The sequence below is a fragment of the Tenebrio molitor genome, chromosome 9 (assembly GCF_963966145.1).
Source record: "Tenebrio molitor chromosome 9, icTenMoli1.1, whole genome shotgun sequence".
Taxonomy (NCBI): Eukaryota; Metazoa; Arthropoda; class Insecta; order Coleoptera; family Tenebrionidae; genus Tenebrio; species Tenebrio molitor.
Genome location: NC_091054.1, coordinates 3,174,601 through 3,196,250, shown reverse-complemented (window position 1 = coordinate 3,196,250; position 21,650 = coordinate 3,174,601). Strand labels below are relative to the sequence as shown.

The window sequence follows — 21,650 nt, the reverse complement described above, 5'->3', positions numbered from 1 at the left end:
CGAGACGGCGTGTAATAAATTAAAAATCAAGTTTCATAATTTAGACCGTGAAGATAACTGAAAGTTAATTCATCAAAAATTAGGGATTAAACTTTTTTCATTTATTTTTTCACTGAAATTAATTTCATTTCAGTTTACTCGCCGTAGTGAACTTCATAACTTTCATTCCGTTACAATTTCAAATTTAAATGATTTTTAATTTATCTCCTCTTACGGTTCAGTCTAGGGACTTTTTCTCGTCCAATTTGATGCCTTATTAGTGCCCGATCCAATTCGATGGAATTTGAAATATAAATAGAGTGAAACCTGCATAATGCAGACATGCAAAATCGAAAACTTTTTTCCTTATGGAAAGATGTGCTTATTAGACATTTTTATTAAAATTTTACAAATTCAATTTCTTCTATTGTTTGCGATGATTGTATTCATTACTTCTTGAATTAGAATTAACTTTACTCAATTGACATTTAAAATGTGCTCTCATGACGTTTATACATGGTGTTCCAAAATACACACAAAAAAAACTCAACAGTATGTTGTTAACTAACGATAGAAAAATCGAGACAGAAGTGTAAAAAGGTCTCGAAAGTTACACAATTGCACCTAAGTATTTACTGTACTATTTACAACATTTTATTTAAATTATTTAATTCAACGTAAATTAATTCATTTATCTACGACCATTAAATAATACGTTTATTATTTACGTAACTATAGATACATTATGCCAGTCATAAATTACACCCGTGACTTATTATAAGTCACTTGTAATTTTGTAAGCTAAGTGTTTCATGAAAAAAAAGTAGTAGGTCGTAGACAAAACGTCGTATTTAACTCGTGAATAATGCCTATAATCCACTCTGGTCATTAAAAAACTCGCCTGCCGCTCGTTTTTTAACTTTCACCCTCGTGGATTATGATAAGCATTATTAGCTCGTAAAATAATATACTACTAATTTAATTCAACGTAAATGTATCAAAATAAAAACTGCTCACAGTGTACAATGTTATTATAGTTAACTCTTAACTAAATGAAAACCTAATCATTCTAAAGAACAGATGTTAGGCGTTGGCCTTCACAGTCTCCTGATTTAAGCCTGACAGAAAATATGTAGGACAGAACTATTGATTTAATTAAAGGCCAAAATTACAACAAATTGTGTCAAATCTTTGAAGGAGTGAAGTAATGCTTAAAGATTATTTGATGAACTTTATATTAAATATAGGTCAAAGCGTTGTGTTATTGTGATTAACGTTAAATATTAAATGGATCAATCACGGTGAGTATTCGTAGAATGGTAAATATGTTTTTGATTTGTATGTAGTGAATTTTATATAACTACAGGTCATTATAATTTACGATAGTCGAAGCAAGCCATGCCCATGTTATAAAATTTTTGCCGCTCTATACAAACATATCGTGAACTGTCAATAGCGTCAATTGTGTGAACGTTGTGTATTCTTTGCATAATTTTGTGCATTTTCATATGGAGCGGCAATCATCATAAATTTTACAATCTACAATCATTTACAAAGCCCCTGTCACTCTGTATAAATGTACTTATACACATCTGTCAAGTCAAAGCTTTTTCTAAAGGTCGCAAGATTTAAGTCTTTGTGAGACTTACTTACAAATAGTACCAACAATAAAAAAGTTTTCAAAAAAGATCCTATATCAGAAGAAATAAAAAGACGTATTCACCTGAAAGGGTGAAGGCTTGAAGAAATGTTATGATATTTTACAGTTCAAACAGAAAGAAGGGAGGAATGGGATAAATAACAAGAGGAAATGTGAAAACCCTTGTTGGCAATTTTAAATAAATATCTGAAGCATTTGAGGGTTTTGAAGCTTGAGTTAACTTTTGATGCCCTTCTAACTTGGGCGCTCCTGAACTAGGCCTTTTAGCCCATAAGATTACGAAGGCGTCGAACATTATTTTACTAAAGAAAAACTAATTTCACCTCACTCAAAGCTTAAAGCAGTCACACGAAGATAATAATGACGAAACGATGCAGACATCAAGTATTTGAAAATTGTTTATTTTATTAAACCTAACAATTAAAAAAAATTCCATGTCGCTTTATTCGAAATAGAATAGTACATTCTTCAACGAGCGTATAATGATGGCTATTACTGAAGAGGATGAAAATTCCAAGACGAGCCGTAGGCGAGTGGTGGAATCGTCCGAGTAATAATAGCCATTATACGCGAGTTGAAGACTATACTTTCCCCACGACTACAGAAGGAAAAAACAATCTTTAAAATCGCGTAGCGGTTGCTACGCGATGCGCCACTTATTGTTTACAAACGCATCCGATTGGCGATTGATAGAATATAAATATGAGGGATGTGATTGGCCGACAGCCGTGGGTTTTAGTATTTTCTATCACTGGGTGTGGAATTGATATTATTCTTTCCAACAAGAATGCATTCGCTCTTTAATAGTCGTGGAGAAAAATATGTAAAGTAATAATTTCTTAAATTAATTAAATTACTTTTTATATCTATTTTAAATTTAAAAAAGCGAACTTTATAGTCAGTTCCTGTAGATCAACAGAAAAGGATGTTATTAACTGCAGCGACTGATTGTTCTATAAATAAACTTACATAAGTGGTCAACATAATTGCGAAAAATTTACGCGCTTGATGACTTGCACGTCGTCACTCTAAAAGATTTAAATTAAATAATTTCCAAGGATTGTGCTCATTCTCATTCAACAAAATTAAGCCCAAACAAGTTTATTACAGGTAACTCAATTTAGCCAATTAACTCTTGGCAAGAAATTTTATTTTTAAGCACAAAATTATTTGATAAAACATGTAGCAAATACATGCATTTTTAGAACAACGGAGCTTTTCTGGACAACATTTCAAAATGCAGAAACTCGAACCATTTTCATGGGATTCCAATTTTTTGCGATATTTTTTCTGTTATATTAATTTTTAATAGTAGCAGTTTTATTTCTACAAATTGGGTATTGCTACCCCCTCCTTAAAAGCCAACTCCAGAAGGACCCTTAATCATGGTCGCAAATAGGTGGTGCAGCGCAAATGTGTAGCTATCTTTGTCCTACACATTAATTACCAATATGCGTCATCTTTCTCAAACTTGCAATTTTGCGCCGTTACCATGACAATAGAAGTTGCGACCGTCGCAGGTCAACTTGAAATCAGCCTCTTAGAAGAGTTGACTCCCGATTAAATTACATCACCTTTCCCATTATACATAAATATTCCAAAAAATTTTAAATCAAACATCTTGCTTAAATAAAATGAAATAGATAAATATGTAGAATCATTTTAGCAAGTGCCTAACAATGGACGTTACATTCAAAAATCATGTCACGAGCGTTTATCCGTCGTATTTTTCCAAACTGTATTCGCATTTCAATAATTACACACAATTTTAAACATATTTATTAATTTATTAACAGCTGTTTGCAACGAAATATTTTGTAACAAGTATCACGCTAAGCGTTTATATTCCAAATTAACCGACCGACCTTGACGTTGTGATTTTGAAACAAAGCAATAACCTTATTAAACCCTCGGAAGTCCTCATAAAATCAAGATGATCAAAAATGAGCATGATATAATTCGTTTCACCTTGAATGGACGATTTATTAACATATTCCTGAGCCTCGGGCCCAATTCAATTCGAATTTTCCAACCGTACAATACACGATGGGAACATCACATTAAAAAAAACTAAAACAAAGGACTCATTAAACTCCATCCTGCACAAATATTTAAACACCAAATTGCGCCTCGTGTTTTTACTTTACGACAGCCATTTGCACACGATCTGTTTACGTTCCGTTCCAGTCTTTGACACCAGACTAAACAACGTGGGCCAAAGAACGCCACCTTGGCCCACTCCCAACATCCAGATGGCCTCGCTACATTCTCCACAACCCCTGAACGAGCAATGACCACTCGAATCGGATTTATGCCCCTGCTGGGGCGCACGAGCTTGCTTCTGACGGACGTTTTTGCGTCCAATCTACAAATACATTGTCGCAGGAATTAGTGGCGGCGGCTGGTACCGCGTGCCCCTTAACTCCAACACCAGCACATTAAGTGTAATAGTAGAAAATAAATCTTCATTGGGGCTATCAAGAAATGAAATGATTTTGTCACAAGCTTTCCTGGGGCTATCCGACAATATGCTTGCGTGTAGCCAGTTCAATACTTCTGACGTAAAGGAATGTTTTACAGCGTAGGTGTAAGGTCGAGCTTCAGCTGCAGAGGACTTAGTAAGGATCAAGGAAAGATAGATACTTTATTAGAAGCAACGTTTATGGTAAATTTTCTTTGGTGTGGGACGTACAAAAGTGTTTTGTTTCATGTGTCTCCTTATTGGTACTTTTAAGACCATCGCAAGGTGTAAATGATTTACGACACTTGCCAAATATAGAAAGTGTAAAAACACCATAAAAAATTCATTTAGCTACTTTTCAGGGCCACGGAGCCCTGATTCGGCGAGACCACCCAAGCAGCTACGTCCTTACCCATCTCAGAATAACACGCGCCGCCACTGGTAGCGCTCGTGCGTCCGCAGCCTTAGCCGGCGGAAACTAGCATTCTCCAACCGTTGCGAAAGCGTGAATTTCCTGGGTCGAAAGGATCGATTTTTTTCCTTAAGCGCAGCGAATCCTGCATGATTCAGTTCAAGGCGTGTCGATGCAAATTTTTATTGTGTAGATGGATTTCAAGAGCACACCTCGCTAATTAATTTTTCCAGGCCTTGACAGTTGCAACATCGGCCTTGCTCTTCCAGTACGGTCCTGCTGAGATCACCTTTTTTGCATCATGGACTGGTTCGGATGTTTAAGGAGCAAATTAGAACGGACCGTGTTAAGGACGGCGTTAAGTCATCGATGCCCCATTATGCAACGGCAATTGTTTGTTGGCGCGACACAACAAATAACACAAGACGGGACTCGGAGGATAAAAAACAAAGAACAAACAGTGCTTGCTAAATTTTCAAGGTGTCGAACAAGTACGAATTGTGTAAATATTTATCGGCGATTATGAAGTTTACTGGACTACTTTCAATTTTGCTAGTTTTTTCTTTCTTTCGTTTTCATCGGCCTCGGAAATTTGTTTAGGTCCAAAACCGCAATTGCGACACACGTAACTACGAAATTTTCCACACGTAAGAATGTCGACGTTAATTTGGTTTTTGTTGAGGGAAAAAATCTTAATAGTATTTACAATAATTCCGTCGTAAATGTAAAAATCTGCCGACACGCGGCTCATTAGGAGGTTTATGTGTGCCACGATATGGGGCATCTGTGAAGCTAAAGAAGTCTGATGATGTGCTTGGGCAAATAAATGAAGATCATATCATATGCAAGAAGGAATAAGCCAGTTGGAGATGTTGCCTTTGATAAAACGTGAACGTGCACGCTACTGGAGAAGAATAGATGTTTGGTTTAATTCTCTTTTGTTTTGCGTGTATAAACTCGGACACGTCAAGATCTTCATTAAGATGGCGATTAACAGAACAAAACAAGAATTTTTTTTGAGAGCAATTACAGAAAATGCGCACTTTTTTAACTGTGCTAAATTCAGTAAAAACAGGTCTGAATGTTTTGTTATAATAATTAGAGCTGCTTTTCATTCTACATTTCAACAATACTTACATTTTTTTATTAGTAATTATGCATAATTACTAGCGACTGCTTGATATAATAAATACAACGAAATCTGATTTACTAATCGAAACATGAAACTCTAAATAAATGTCAAATTGTCGAGGTAAAAACTTAATAAACCTTTACTAATTTTTAACGTCATTAACAATAGATCTTTGGTAAGTACAAAAGACGAAAGTAATTATTTATAATTTTATTGGTAATTGCATTGCACAATCGTGAAGCAAAAATACCTGGAAACGATTCGAATTAATTACTTAAGTAGAAGCACTTAAATTATGTATGGTTAACTCTTATTTCGAATTCCGCTACTTGTTCTCATTTTTATAACTATTTATTAGTTATTTAGAGTAAGAGTGAGATGATGTCCTGGAAGAGGAAAGTGCCGCGAGTTACCAAATGTTGCCTAAAAAATCAAAAAGAATTATTGGAAAAATTTACGAGTGAATGAAAACAAGTGAGTGAAAGACAGTGAGCGAAAAACGATGAGCGAAAGTAAAGTGAACGAAAAAAGAAACCTTTACCCACTGGGACTCACTTTCAAAGGGAGGTATCGAACAAAATAATTTGTTGCTCCTTCAAAATTTACAATAAAATCGTGATCCATCACGATCTTCAAGAGGTCATCATCTAAATCTTCATGTCGTCTAGATCTAGCCTCCGATCTGTTGTTTCCTGCTTTCACTTATGACTCTCTCGCAGATTTTGTCCTTTACTCAGACAAATATTTTTTCTTTTGAAAACTCTCACAGCAAAACATTCTCGATATGATGATACATTTGTTATTAAATAACGCTAATGTGAATTTAAATCAAGACAACTTCCTGAAACAGCACCTGCTAGATTGAGGATCAAATGTATTTCATACATGTATTCATATTCTCCTACCAACCTCCTACCAGCTATGACTCGTGCACTTGCTGTTTCTTTAGAAAACCTGCATTATGTATAGGACGATCCAATAAATTTATTTTTAATGAACAATGGCTAAAGGTCATGCGATAAATCTTATGGATTTATCTGCAGAAAGTCTAGACAATTGGAAAGTATCCCTCATTGTTTCATAGTTAGATCTAAAATGAAAAACATACTTTTGCAAATCTTATGCTACAAAGTGAAGAAAACAAATCAGAGCAGGCGTTGCAAATCATCGGTCATGTCGTAGCGGAATTCTGTGCAAATGAGCTTTCATCTTTGAATGCATTTAATTTTTAATAGATTTTTCGTGAGATAGGCAACCAATAAAACGACTGTGCATAGCAAGTATACATACAGGGTATTATTGAAAGTTGTACAGATATTTTAACCACGAGCTACTGGCTTCATGTAGAACTCGGAAAAAATATTTATTTTTTGAGCTAAAATGTTTTTTAATTGCTTTTAGTCTTCTACGTTGTCAAACAACCTCGTAGGCAAAATTTCGGCACATTTTAAAAATACACCCTGTATATCATATTTTATACAACGTACACCTATGCGGTTTCCTTGTTCTAAAGCATATTTCCTATAGGTTACTTCGCATTGGCGTACATTTTATAAAACATGATATACAGGGTGTATTTTTAAAATGTGCCGAAATTTTACCTACGACAACGTAGAAGACTAAAAGCAATTAAAAAAAATTGTAGCTCAAAAAATAAATGTCATTTTATTTTTTCACATAGAATTTTTTAGATATTTTTTCCGAGTTCTACATGTACATATCTGTACAACTTTCAGTAACACCCTGTATGTGTACAATTAAGCTAAGACAGACGTTTCGATAAAACATATTCGTGATATTTTGTTAATTGGTATTTGTAAATTAAATGGATCATAACCTCACTGTTCAAGTGTTCCGTTATCATTGCCTATTTTTTTAGAGAAGTTTTTGTTCTATTTGTCATCAATCTCTTATTCCCGAGCAAACGGAGATCGCATAAGAGATTTCATAGAAATTCGCAGATCCATTTCTCGGTTATCTACGTAACAGCAAAGGGGCGAAGAGCCTGATCAATTTCGCCTTTGCAGAAACCCCTGAGTCTGAAGGACCCGAAATGATAAAAACCAAATAGAAACAATAAAGACGGTATGAAATGAACACAATAGCGATGAAAAGATAGATATCAAGGGAACCGAACTAAATAGAACAAAGCCTTACAATAGAGATGGACGTCGATACGGAGCCAAGACGCCCCAAATGGTACGAAAAGGGCACTCGCGAACCGTATTTCAGGCGCAAATTCGGACAATCCACAAAAAACCGTCGAGATCAAGTTAACTGTGGATCTGGTCACGTGGGAGAAACCCCAGGTCACTAGATCATCAATTCGCGAAAAAAAAAAACACGAGCATCATTCATTGAGTGACCCGGTAATGTCAAAAGGAGAGACAAAGGAACGCCGATCCAATCCCAATGTCAATTTCAAGGTTGAGTTGATCGAAGGCCGGCGAAAGATCCAGGACCGCCGTAAGGGGTGATGCGATTATTAATGAGACTAGAGGGGCCCGGCTTCCAATCCTAATTAATATGTAGCGATGCGAGCGGAACATCGTCGGAAACCCGGATTATTCCGGATAACGAAATTTTCAACGATTGAGTTGTTGCAGGCGGTTTTTTACCCGAGATTGCTCAAAATGTAATTATTGAGTAAGAGCGGTTTTGTTGTTTTGCGAAAAAATTAATTGTCGTGTTTAGCTTTCTCGGATTAGGCGGTTGTGCAACTGGGGGAGGAATTAACATACCCAACTGTGAAACTTTTCGGATGATAATTATAAATTCATAATGACGGCAGAGTCGCTCCGGAAGAATCCGGGCGGAATTTTAAGTCCTTAATTAATTTAACACCCGTCTATTACCGGAGTTTAGGCCGTCTTTGACTCGCACCTTTCCGGATTTTTACCCCTTGCCGGGGGACTCCATTCGAACCGTCATCCTTGAATTATGCAACACGTCTAGGGATTGACGTGCTCGTTGCCAACGTGAAAATTTAAAAATAATGTTACGTCTAACCCCATCGTTACTTATTTAGGACGCAATTTTTTTCTAAAAGCCCCCCAAATCTCCAAGGGACACACTTTTTTTATTTATCCACATGTCGAGGTATTTTTCACGGGGCAACATGATTCACTCGCGCACCCACTTTCCCGGGTCATAATTTTAATCGCTGCGCTCCTCCTTTTGCATTAAACTTTGCTCGTTTCGTCGAACTTCCAAAATTAAAATTAATTCCGGAAGAGAAAAAGAACCATTCCCGTAAAAAGACAATTATCGCCGCACGGCAACTTTCAGGAGAACATCCTTGAAGGAAACGATCGCAGGTGCACTTGACATGTTTGCGCTGTTGCAACTGTTGCAACTGTTCAAGGCCGCGCTCTGTAACAATTACATAAATTTCTTTCGAGCAAGCGCGCTGAAAAAATACGCACATTTTACCGTCACCTTGATTTTTAAAAGGAGTCTCCTTGAGACCGAAATTTCGTGGTCCATCGAACCGGAAATTTTCTTCTCGTGGGGTTGGGACACCTTCCATAAATCCATATCAACCATAAATCCTCAATATGATTCAGATCTGGCAACCAACGTGTAATTTGCCTGTCTAAAATAAATAAGTAGGTCCTTGCTATTTTGCACGTTGGTGTGAAAAATCCCCTTGATAGCCCCGACCTAACACCTGGTTAATTCTTTAGATTAACTAAGATTGATCAGGGTCAACTCCGCTTGACGTTCTAAGTGGAGCCGCGTGTACAGCCGCTCTCGACTTAACCGAAATCGATCAAGTGGGCCGCAACTGCGCACAAATTACTTAATAATTAAATAATTCGGCTAGTTCCCCACTTTTCCCAGGTGGGAAACAATACAGGAGGTTATTTTACGCAACCAACGGAACGGAGAATCTGCTCCGGGCCCTGAAAACACGTTGTTTCATGCATTCGCCAACGACACGAATTTGCATGACAATACGGTTTTCAAACGCTAAGAGGGTTGGGATGAAGTTGTCACGTCAAACGCGTTGATTTTACGGCGCGGGAGGGTTTTTTTTTTCAATTTGCTCACGTATCCTCGAGGAACCGGAAAACTGTGCCGAATTGATTGACTTCACCAGCTCATTCGGACTCGGTGCGATGGCTTAACTGTCGTTACAATTGAGCGAAATGATCTTTCGAGCGCTTTATGAATATTAAAAGAGTGGAGCTTACGTCGAAAGCTCATCCGTATGCAAACGAAAGATTGACATGTAAGCGCGAATATGCTTTCTTCGCCGCTTATCACCGCGAAGTAAAAGCCATTTTAAAATCTCAAGGCTTAGACTAAGTTTCTACCCAACTACTTTTGCCGCTCTCGCTCAAAAATTCTCCATTGGGCAAATGTTAATCAAAAATAGAACCAAAGTAAAGTAATCGACGTTTTCATTTACAGATTTTTCACTGGTTTATCGCTCCGCCTAGGCGCAAATATTTCCAAGGTCACAGCCCATGAGAGAATCCAATACCTCTAACACTGAATATTATGGGTTTGAAAATCAAACAAAAAATGTCGCATTACTTGCAGAGTATCTTAATATTTGTCATAATGTCTCACTTTGAGTATCTGAACATTTTTCCTTCGATTCACTGCCATAAATTTGCATTCTTGTAATGGCTTCTTTTAACAAGATAGTGCTCGGTCTGAAGTTACCCAAATTACAGTGAAGTGCATTCCTGGAATAGTTCCAATTCCGCATATTTCTGTAGGAAAAAATACAATACTACTGTGCGAAAACATTTTTCTTTGAATAAAACTCTAATCTGATATTATTGTAGCAAATTTTGATTAAACAACTAAAATATTCAAAATGAGCTAGGAATTTATATGCTGCACAATATGTACATATTTAAATACGTTCCATTATATTTATTGATACTGCATAATTCAAGATCAGGAGTGTCTGTGATGCATAAATTACGCATATTGGTTATTGATGAAAAAAGTAAAAAATGAGAATACTGCAAGTCTACTCGTATTGCTACAATAAATTATTTTATAGTTCATTACGTTGAAATTTAAATGATGCTAAGTGTATATGTATAATATCACGAAAACAGAAAAAAGTGAGAATATTCTTAGTCTCATTCTATTTCGTTGGCTGCACCTGAAAGGCAGTCGGAGTTACTTTTATGACTTGTATGTTATGTCTGTGAGTATATCTCACTCTCTTTCAGTATATTGCTGAGATTATGAGAATACTCCAGTGAACTCTCTGAAAACTAACTATTCTGTAAATCTGTGCTTAATTAACGGAGATGTGTTGGACGAATACTTATCAGAGAAACAACAAGTGAGAATATTTTCATGGCTACGATAACCTCATCTCATTTGTATATCGTAACAAGTTTATCATATTTGAATTTATATGACGTAGTGTAGAAAAATATCTCATCATATTTATTTCTTATTCTACTGTATAATGTAGTGCCGGTAACTGGCAACTCATTAAAAAGTAAAATGCTACAAATCAGAAGGGCCAATTAGCGGAGATTCTCTTAACGAGTGTATTAATTATCTAGTCAAAAGAGGATAAAAAGTGAGAATATTTCCATTCTGTTGTTATTATGTACTGGAATAATTACGTTCAAATATATGTACATATAATATTTAGATGAAGTATATAATATTTAGATAAAGTGTACAGGGTGTCTCAAAATTCGCGAAAAGTGAGAATATTTCCATTCTGTTGTTATAATGTACTAGAATAATTACGTTCAAATATATGTATGTACATATAATATTTAGATGAACTATATAATAATTATGTCGATGGAGTGTACAGGGTGTCTCAAAATTCGCGAATTCCGAATTCAGAACGTGGTAGGGAAGGACCCAGTTGAGCTCGAAAAATACTTAGAAAAAAAAATTCGCTCTTCCTGAAGAAGATATAAGCACTTTAATTTTGTTCAATACATAGCAGCCTTCATATCCACAGTCACAAAATACTATTCTAGCTATCTTGCCATTCCATTTTTAAGAAAAATTACAAAAATTTAAGATTTTTTTACTCCAAAGTAAAGCTATTTCTCAAGAAATTGTATTACGTTATAATTTTCCACAATCATCTACACCATAAATAATAATAAATACTGAACTTTTCGGCCTATATTTGTTGAAGAAAACGCAATTCAAAGAGTGCACCTTCAGACCAATGTATCTTTTTGGGGGGAGTCCCGATTTTTTTTAAATTTCCATATTTGGACTACTGAAGTGATCCCCTACAACGCTCTGAATTCAGAATTCGCGAATTTTGAGACACCCTGTATAATAGATATTATGAGAATACTCTATCAAAGCCTCCCAAACATTAGTTAATTAAACTATTATGTTATGTATGTTAGATTATCTGAGATGCACTAACTGAAGATTTTACCTAACCAATCAAAATGACAATATTCTCACTGTTTTGGTTATTCAATTTTGTGTATTCGAACCGTTTCTTTTGTTTAAGCACACAGAATATTTTGTATTTGAATACTACAACTCAAGCGACCTTGGACGACCTGAGATGCGCTCGCTGAACACAATCGAAGTCAAATAAAAGTGAGAATATTGTGACTCAGCCTACTTTTACTACGCAGCATTGCTTTTCGTTTTTTACACTTGACAGCTGTAAAATTTGAACAACTGAGAATACGCAGCCACCACACAACGGACCTCATCGTCATTTAGGATTTTGCATTCTTCGGCGTATTTTTTTTACGATTCCACAAGCGCACTTCATTCAGTTTATGTAAATCTCGGCAGCGTTCCGTATATCGAGAGTGCCGCAAAAAGCTGCTTTCACTTACTAATGTAATTGGATCATCTTTTTACATTTCGCTTGGTATTTATAACTTGGTTACAATGCTAACACCGACAAGTCAAAGGTCCCCGAATAAGATATCCAGGAGGTCTTATTTGTAATTCAAATATTTAGCCAAAGAAAAAATGAAGCGCCTCTCGGACCTAACGACTCCGACCTAAATTTCTTGCGGGCGTGATTAAATTGGTGCTTCATTTCGGTTTGTGGTGCTTTTTCTTCACCGTTCTGATTTAGTTTCGAATCGGTTACAATGTCAACGAGGATAGGTAAAGTGAAAGGTCGCCACTAAACGTTGACATAATAACTTCATTCCATGTTTCTTCGGGGGTTATATAACAAAAATATTTTCCCACCGGTTGTCAACGTTTTTGCACCAGGTGCCACTTTTAATTTGCCGTTTTAATTAAAGATCACCCAAAACGGGGCAAAGTAAAGAGAACAACAGCAAAAATAACAGTGCCAGGTAATAATGTTGACATGAAAACTTCATTCGAGCCCTCATTAATATTTCATCTTGGCTAAATATTTGGGGACAAAATTAAAAAGACCCCTACATTGCGACACAACTTTCCGCCGCCAAATTTCGAAGATTCGGACGTCGACGAAGACATTAAATCCTTATCTTAATGGTGCGAAATCTCGCCTCTGACTGTAAAGTCATTTTAAATGCGTTTTTAATGCCGTGTTACCGGCGTAATTAGACGACGAAGATCGATGCGAGCGACGTCCGCATCGATTAATCGACGCGGGATAATTATCCAAAAAAAAAGTTCATGGTCGTAACCCGGGTGGTTCCCCCAATCAAAAATAATTTTACGGGGGTTGTTACGATCGCGGTTATAATTTTTGTGCCGCCGTCACGTAACACCCCCGGGACGCTTACGTTAAACGGCCATAAAAATCTTTTATTGAAGCGATCCCTCGGCCATTGTGCATTGAAAACGAACACACCTAATGGCTGCAAAAAAATCCTCAAGAGTAAGTGTTGCTTACCTTCAAATAGACACGGCGTTTCCTCCGCGGACTTTTTCGAGCACTACAACTTTAACATTAACACACAGGTCGATGGAACAGGTGGCGAAGAATAAAATGTCCGGTAACTAGGCAACGTCCGTCTCTGACAACAGGATGGTTACGTGAGCGCCGCGACGCTAGTCCTGCGACTCGGAGCGCCTGCTGGAAGGACGCGACGAAGACTGACTAGCGCTCAAGCTCGATGTCAACAATAATAGTGGGCAAACGACGCCGTTCTCGCTCGGCTAGGATCGGCTCGCCGTGTTTATTGGATGCAACGAAGGTCCTGCCGCTGCAGGAATACAATTAGCAGGTTCGGACGCGCTTTTTTACAACGAAGGGACAAAGGACATCGATCTGGCCCTACCTGTTGCCAAGTTCTGGCGCAGACGGTCCTGGAGCGGGATGCAACGGTGCATTATGCATCCCCGAGCTTGTGTTGGTGTTGTTGCAACGACAAATTACAGGAAACTACAACATAATAGCATCGCGTTAACAGTTCTATTAGGGCTTTGATGAAACTCGTCCTGCGAGCGCATCTCAAAATTGCAGGAATTACGGATTGCTGCGAGCAAAGCTGTATGTTTTCCCAGTTGCGGATTCGTTACGAAAGCTTTATTAATTATCTGCTGCCCCACAAAGTGCATTTATTGAGGTTTCGAATGGATGATGAGAGAAGTCGCTCCTTACAAGAAAATCTACGTATTTTTTTCAAGAAAATAATATTTTAATGACCCAGAAATATGCCTGTCTACAAAATTCAATTATTTCAAAGTTTTTTTCAAGCAAAGCTTTCCACAATTATTATTGTTCTTAACAAAAACATGTTTGCCTTTTTTTTATCTATGTATTTCATAAACAGAATTGACGGAAATTGTTTTATAATAAAAATATAGATTAAATTCCAATTGCTGTTGAGCTGATAAACGTGTCAATAATTTTTTTAAAATTAGATAATGAAGAATCAACACCAAGATAATAATGTCGCGGTTATTGTAAACACAATTGTAGACACGCTGTATAGTTATTTGTGTATCAAGGCCAAAAAGTGCATATTTTTTGTCCGAGTCTGGTTTTCTGGCCGAGGCGCAGCCGAGGCTTGAAAACAGGCAAGGACAAAAGGCACGTTTTGGCAGAAGTGAACATTAAATTTTTTAGGCAACCGCAGGAACTACAAAGCAAAAGTCATCATTGGCAAAATTACAAATTTATTTTTTATTTACCCTTTTCAAATATGTAGATAAATTTATTAATACATATTAACAATTTTTTTCTAGTATTTGTTATCAGCTTATCAACAAAACTAGAAATTTACTATCTGCAATGCAATTACTTTTTTACATAATTTATGGTGACAGAACAATTATTGTGATTATCATCTGCGATGTCCGACGGCGTATTAGACATTTATTGATTTATTCCTCACTTTCGCTGTTGTATTAGACATTTCTACATCACCCTGTTGTTATCGATTATATGAACTCCAGAATTAAACGATACAACACTTTTTGGGCAAATTAAATACTTTGGTCAAATTTAACTGTTAAATATTCGTTTGTTTTCAGTCGGTTTACTCGACTTTGTCGGTTTCGTTGTTAATTTACTAAATATACCAACAGATGGCGCCACGGTCCACGGTCACAAAAGTGCGTCCGAAAAAGTGCGTACGAAAAAGTACGTCCGAAAAAGAGTTACTTTTCGTCCGCCTGTGAGTACGTAAAATTATCGTTTTCATTAAGGGTGCCTAAAAAATTACTTATGTGTGTATCTTAAAAATTATCTGATAGGTAACTGTGTTTTTTGCATATGAAGGTGCTTAATTTATGTTCGGCAGTGTACGTTTTAGAGTGTACCTAGACTTGTGCGACTGACTGCACATTATCCATGTTCAATACTGCAAGATGCATCCTAGACAATATCTCTCTCTGAGAGAGAACAGCCTCGCTCGAAACCATGACATATTAATCACCCCGCATTTTACTCATTCCGGCCCTGGCTCTCTAATTACAAAGGAGCGCTATCGACGGCGTGTTCGCATTGTTAATTGATCATTTGACGGCGATTCTTCTATTTTGTCGGGTGCGATAATGCTCGCCTAATAGAAAGTGTGTGTTGACCGTGATAGAATTCGATGATTCGATTCGTTTCAAACGGGAGTTTCAGCCAGCGAGTGATTCTTCACTTTCCCCCGATTGTGCGTTTGACTTCGATTTCATTAAATCGTCCCTTTATTTGGTGTCTAAAGGCGGATACATTTTGTTTTTTCTTTATAGACGTCACGATTAGGCAATCGACGAGGATTTGTAACGGCAGGACCTGGACAGATAAAACAAAAGGAAAATCGAAAGGAAAAATGCGTCAAGCGTGCCGTGGTGGATGTTGACACAACAACAGCTCTATTCAGACCGCTGTTGTCTCTTGTAGTTGGTCGAGTGTGACATTATCCTTGTCCCTGACATAGATGACACAATGTTCGCTGTTTTTTTTTTTACATTTCGTCAACTTGATGTTGAGGATATTATTGTCACGTGATCTTTAATTACTCTCATCGTGGTTATCCTTATTATCAGAACACATTCCTCAGCGGAATCCATTAAAGCGAGTGGTATTGCAATAGCAATGCCTGAGATCCTGTGCATTTCTTGTACAAACAGGAATGAGGGTCTTCACTTGTTAAGTTCACTATTACTGGAATGTACATTAACAAGAGCACAGTTTAATTACTTTCACGATTAAAGTAAAGTTTTTCTTAAAATTGAATCATAATTTATTGTTCTAAATATTGTGGACACTGAACTTAATTAAGTAGGTATGCGAAGTGAGAATACTTCATGATTAACATAAGAAAATGAGAAGTCTACAACTGTCACAGTTACTGAGATTTTCTTTCACAAACACACTATTCACGTAGAATTTAAGTTGACTTTAGATTTAAAATAATTGACATACTTTAAGTAAACTGAGAATACTCCGCGTTTAGGCTGCATTGGAGATTTGGAGTATCGATTTTGTTTGAGATGTGTCATCGCTCCAAATAACGTACCCTTCGTTTCATTACAATTCCGAACACATAATGAAGTGAGAATATTGAAAAATTGCATATTCAGTCGACTACAAATTAATTGAATGCTCCGTGGCTCGTGATATATCTGATGCTTTCAGCTACGCTTTTGCAGATGTTTAATTAATATTCTCATCTCGTGTCGCATCCCACCTTTATACCAATATGTTCACATTTGTCGCCCTGATACCTTCTATTTACCAACTTTATCACGAGGATTTTTTCATACATACACAAATTCTGAACGATATGCTTTAATAAACAACCGCTTGAATTTGCACAAAAGCTAAGATCAGAAAGAGAAGAAAAAAGTGGAGGTTGTCTTTTCAAAAAATTAGTGTGATGTCATAGCTCAAAAATGGATGAGGTCATGAACAAGTGAAACAACTTAAAATACTCGTAAACATTATGAGAAATAAAAATTGACCTGTTTCAGTGTTTTCGACAAACATCGTTAGTTTTGAAATGACTGAATTTATTCCATAAGTAGTTTCCACACTGTATATTATACCACCCAGCCCCTTCGGAAGGTAGGTTATTCACTATAATAAAAGTTAAAGCAACAATACAACTATTGGTGAAGATTCCATTAAAATATGTCTGGTAGTTTTGTAGTTATAAGCGCCCAAGAAATACATACATAGATACAAATATTATCTTTCATAATATGTTAAGCTAACCTAAGAAGTAAAATTTTTTTAATTAAATATATGACGAAGAAAATTCTTTTCTGTTGACATTTCTCTTTCTGTAAAAAATATCTGAAGAAAAATTAAGTAAAAGTTTTAGTCATTTTTAGATAATTCAATAGAGCTCATATTTTCTAGTTAGGTTATTCAATGATTTTGTCATTTGATCATCTTAAAAATCAATTAATATTAATTTTTAAATATAAATATGTAATAACAATAGCCTTTCTTGCTTAAGACTCCAACATGTTAAATACTTTAGAATACTTTACCCAATAAATAATTTTGCTTCATTGTGTATTTGTAAATGGGAAGTTCTTGTCGATTATGTCATTTCAATTGCAATCTGGTTGACGTTGCTTACACAAGTCAGAAAGCAGTGAGGAAACGTAGTATTAGTGATTAACTGATTAAATTGTCATGACCTAAAAACTGGATTTCAAGAAATTTAGTACCAATTGTATTTGTGGTAAGCAATCATCTATTAACCTCGGTCCTTTGAAAAGACATTATTTAACAAGAATATCTTATGACCTGTTGAACATAATGACGTCTTGAAAGAGAATCTCATGAAGATTTTAACAATTTTAATTATTTTTTGGATATTTTATTAAAACGAAAAGATGTTCAGCTAGATTATCTTTTGGACCAAGGATGGCCACCATGTATCAGTACTACTGCACTATGGTGCCAAAGAATTTCACGCTGCGCTCCTGTATGTAAACTTCCCGCTTGTAAAAAAAAGTAATGTGGCCTGTTGCATAAACAACAATTTGATTGACAAAAAAAAATTCAAAATGATTTACCTAATTCGCATTTTTTTTACAAACTTACACCAAGCTATTTCTCGTGACCTTGTGTTTCAAAGCAGCCAACTGAAAAAGTTTTTAAAAGGTGCCAAATTTTTGAAATTGAAAAATTTAGAAAAAGCATCCAAGACAACTAGCACAATGATCTTCTTCTTGAATGATGCAACGATATTTTCAAATTGTTTGCTTTAAATAGTTTTTCAACAATCACAAAACTGTTTGCTTTGCCAGTCATTGCAGAAACCCCATCTGGATAAACACTATTCACACATTCAGTGTCTCTGTCTTTGTCACACTCACGGCATTTATCGATAATGTCCTCTCTTTAATTTGGAGGCTTAAAAATGAACAATGAGTTACGCATTTCGATATTGTTTAGTGTTATCGTTGTTTATCATTTATTTTCTTCATTAAAATATACAATTTTGTTGTGAATATGCTATTTAAAAGTGATTGATGAATAATTACAATGTTTCCCTGTAATACAAAAGTTTCACTTCTATCGTGCGTCTTTACGACACATTCTGTTTTTTTTTTTATTTATGTACAGTTCAATCATAAGTTTTAAGCGACCTTGAGTTTGATAATTCACATCTAAAACGTTTTTACTATACCTACTTCATAATATGTATATTGTCTTTTCATATAATTATACCGGGTGTTATTGAAATGCGTGGACAAATTTTAACCACGAGCTACTGGTTTCATGTAGAACTCGGAAAAAATATGTTAAAAAATCAATGTCAAAAAATAAAATGGTACATTTATTTTTTTAACAACAATTTTTTTAAATTGCTTTTAGTCTTCTACGTTGTCCTACAACCTCGCAGGTAAAATTTCGGCACATTTTAAAAATACACCCTGTATATCATATTTCATAAAATGTACGCCAATGCGAAGTAACCTCTAGGAAATGTATTTTAAAACAAGAAATCCGCATTGGTATACGTTTCTGTTTCTTTCGAAATATTTGCAATAAACTGCAACAGCAGAATGCAGTTTTTCTTTTCTGAATTTTTTTTTTTTTTAAACAACTAATTGAAGTAAAGAGATTATTGAGATATCTTATTTAGGCTTCCATCCACTGCACCAATTTTTTCACTACACGTTGCCATTAAAAAAAAGAGCGAAGCACACAGAAAATGTGTTTGTTTTTTTAGTTTTTTATTGTGTACAAGAACTAGAAACATTCGTTAAAAATTATCAGAGGTGATTACATCTGAAACCCATTGTACATTCGTTCTTGAATGGGTCATTTACATCTTAATGTTTGTTTTCAAGTTTGCCCAATTTTGTAATTTGTGTCATTATTAGAATGGATAAATCAATTAATATTTTTCTGTTTTGTATAAATTAAGAGAAAACACTTGCAATAAATTTAAAAAGATTAACAAAATCTTGTGAAACAAGATTTAATTGTCAGAAGCAAACAGTGGAATTTTATAAATTACACCAACTTTTCCTCTTGATTTTCTTTATAAATACCAATCCAGTGAGTCACTATAGTCATATTTTAGATTAAATTTGTTTAAACACACAAACGTTTATTTTTAGGGATATTTGAATCACTGACAGCTGCGTTTTCTTTATCAAACGCCTCTCATGCCACATGATCTGACACAACTAAAATAAAACCATAAAAGTGTGTTATATATTTTGCATCATTTCATACCTGAAATTCTACACCTTGAAACTTTTAAAACAATTTTTCATAAAAGTACTGACGACGTTGAACTGCAATATGAGAACTGCAAAGAAGGAAATAACCGATATTTTGCCTCCAGTCACCAAACATTTGAAACTTGAAATGCACCATTTTTCACGAATGAAAGCTACCAAAAAATCAATTTATTTCAGAGGAAATCACATTTCAATAAGCCGATTTCCGGTCAGCTAAACCTCTCAAAATTTCACTCGAAAAAATTCATTAAGCAGAAAAAAATCTTAAATCAAAAATTATACATATTCCCAAAAAAATTGGAAATTTTCATTTATCTTTTTTTACATTAAGATTGTGATTTCCTTTATTTTAATCGCGAAACATGTCTTCCTTCAAGGCCTAATTAATGTACGAGGGTTGCTTAAAAACTTCATGACCCGATTTCTGTTATATACATTTTTCTTGAATGAGTTAGTGGTAAGAGACAATAAACATGGCAACAACATCCTTGAACCAAATCCTGAAGCCTTAAAAAATATGGCCTTGAGACAACGACATTACTGTATTGCTGTAGACCGATCCACTAACTTTTCAAACTACCCTCGTATTTTTTAATTTTATTTGTTCGTTCTGCATCTTTTCTTGTCTCTTTTTATTACAATATTAATTAATATATTCCAACTAATTAATGCGTTTAGGTAGTTGTATAAATCTCAAGATTTATAATTATGTATAATTATATATTACATGCACAACAACATGGCGTGCATATTTTGAATTATCATAAAACATCCACTAGCAAAAATTTCAGCTAATTAGGTACGTTCATTTTCACTTGATAAAAGCGTTCCCCGATTTGAATTTTATCTTCACCGTCGACTGCCAGTTCGTGACCTTTCACCTACCCCATATTTACAGTTTGTTTGATCGGATAAAATTGGATTGCATTTCTGAAATATATAAAAGTCCTGCTGTGGCCCAGACGACTGTTTTGTACGTGTAAGAAAGCAAAGAAAATATCAAACAGATAATTTACAAGAGATTGAAGAGGACATCGAACGTATTTCAGTAACAAGATAGAAGACTCGTCTTCCATGTCTATACACACAAGCGATACAACACCGGAAGGGATCTTGACAAAACTGAACAGAGAAATACTTATGTAAATGATATGGCATAACGCAACATAATCAAATTGATTTGAATGTTATCAGACTGCGTCCTTTGAATTTTAATTATTTCATTAAGGACTAATCGTAATTGGTACAAACGTGATTGTTGTCGTTGTTACGTCAAGATGTCGTTGAAAACAAACGGAATAGAAAAGTGGAATAGGAATCGTTGGTTGTTGAAAAAGGATGTGACACGATTTAAACCGTCAAAATGGAAACATTACATAACATAATAAAACAACAGGATTATACGTATTTCTGATATAAATCCCCTGATAACGAATTAATTTATTTCAGTTTGTTTATTTTTTTGAGTTTTAATTACAATTAGTCATTGTTGGTTTGTTATAAATTCCTTTCATGACTCATAGCAAGAAAACTCGAGAGAAAAGGATCATTTAATTCGAATAAATTAATACATAGTACATTCTTCAATGAGCGTATAATAATCGCTATTATTCAAGAGGATGGAAATTGCAACACGAGCCGAGGCGAGTGTTGGAATCATCCGAGTGAATAATAGCCATTATACGCGAGTTGACGACTATACTTTCTCCAAGAAGAAACAATCTTTGACGCATCCGATTGGCGGTCTGCCGTTGTAGAATAAAAATACGAGGGATGTGATTGGCCGACAACCATGGATTTCAGTATATTCTAACACAGGGCGTGGAATTGATATTATTCTTTCTTTTTATCACACGGCGTGTTGCTCATCTCGTTTGGTGAAAAAAGTATCGCTTTTACCTCTTGTTGTGTAAATAGCTATTTC

General features: G+C 35.4%; 1 protein-coding gene across 1 annotated transcript in view; it reads right to left on the bottom strand.

Moving 5' to 3' along the window:
- Positions 1-13,688, bottom strand: part of LOC138137971 (Ig-like and fibronectin type-III domain-containing protein 1) — a 95,613-nt gene extending 81,925 nt beyond the window's left edge. The window contains exon 1 of the mRNA XM_069057598.1: positions 13,467-13,688. The gene's annotated coding sequence lies outside the window, so the exon portion shown is untranslated. The remainder of the gene's footprint in view (positions 1-13,466) is intronic.
- Positions 13,689-21,650: the final 7,962 nt, after the last annotated feature.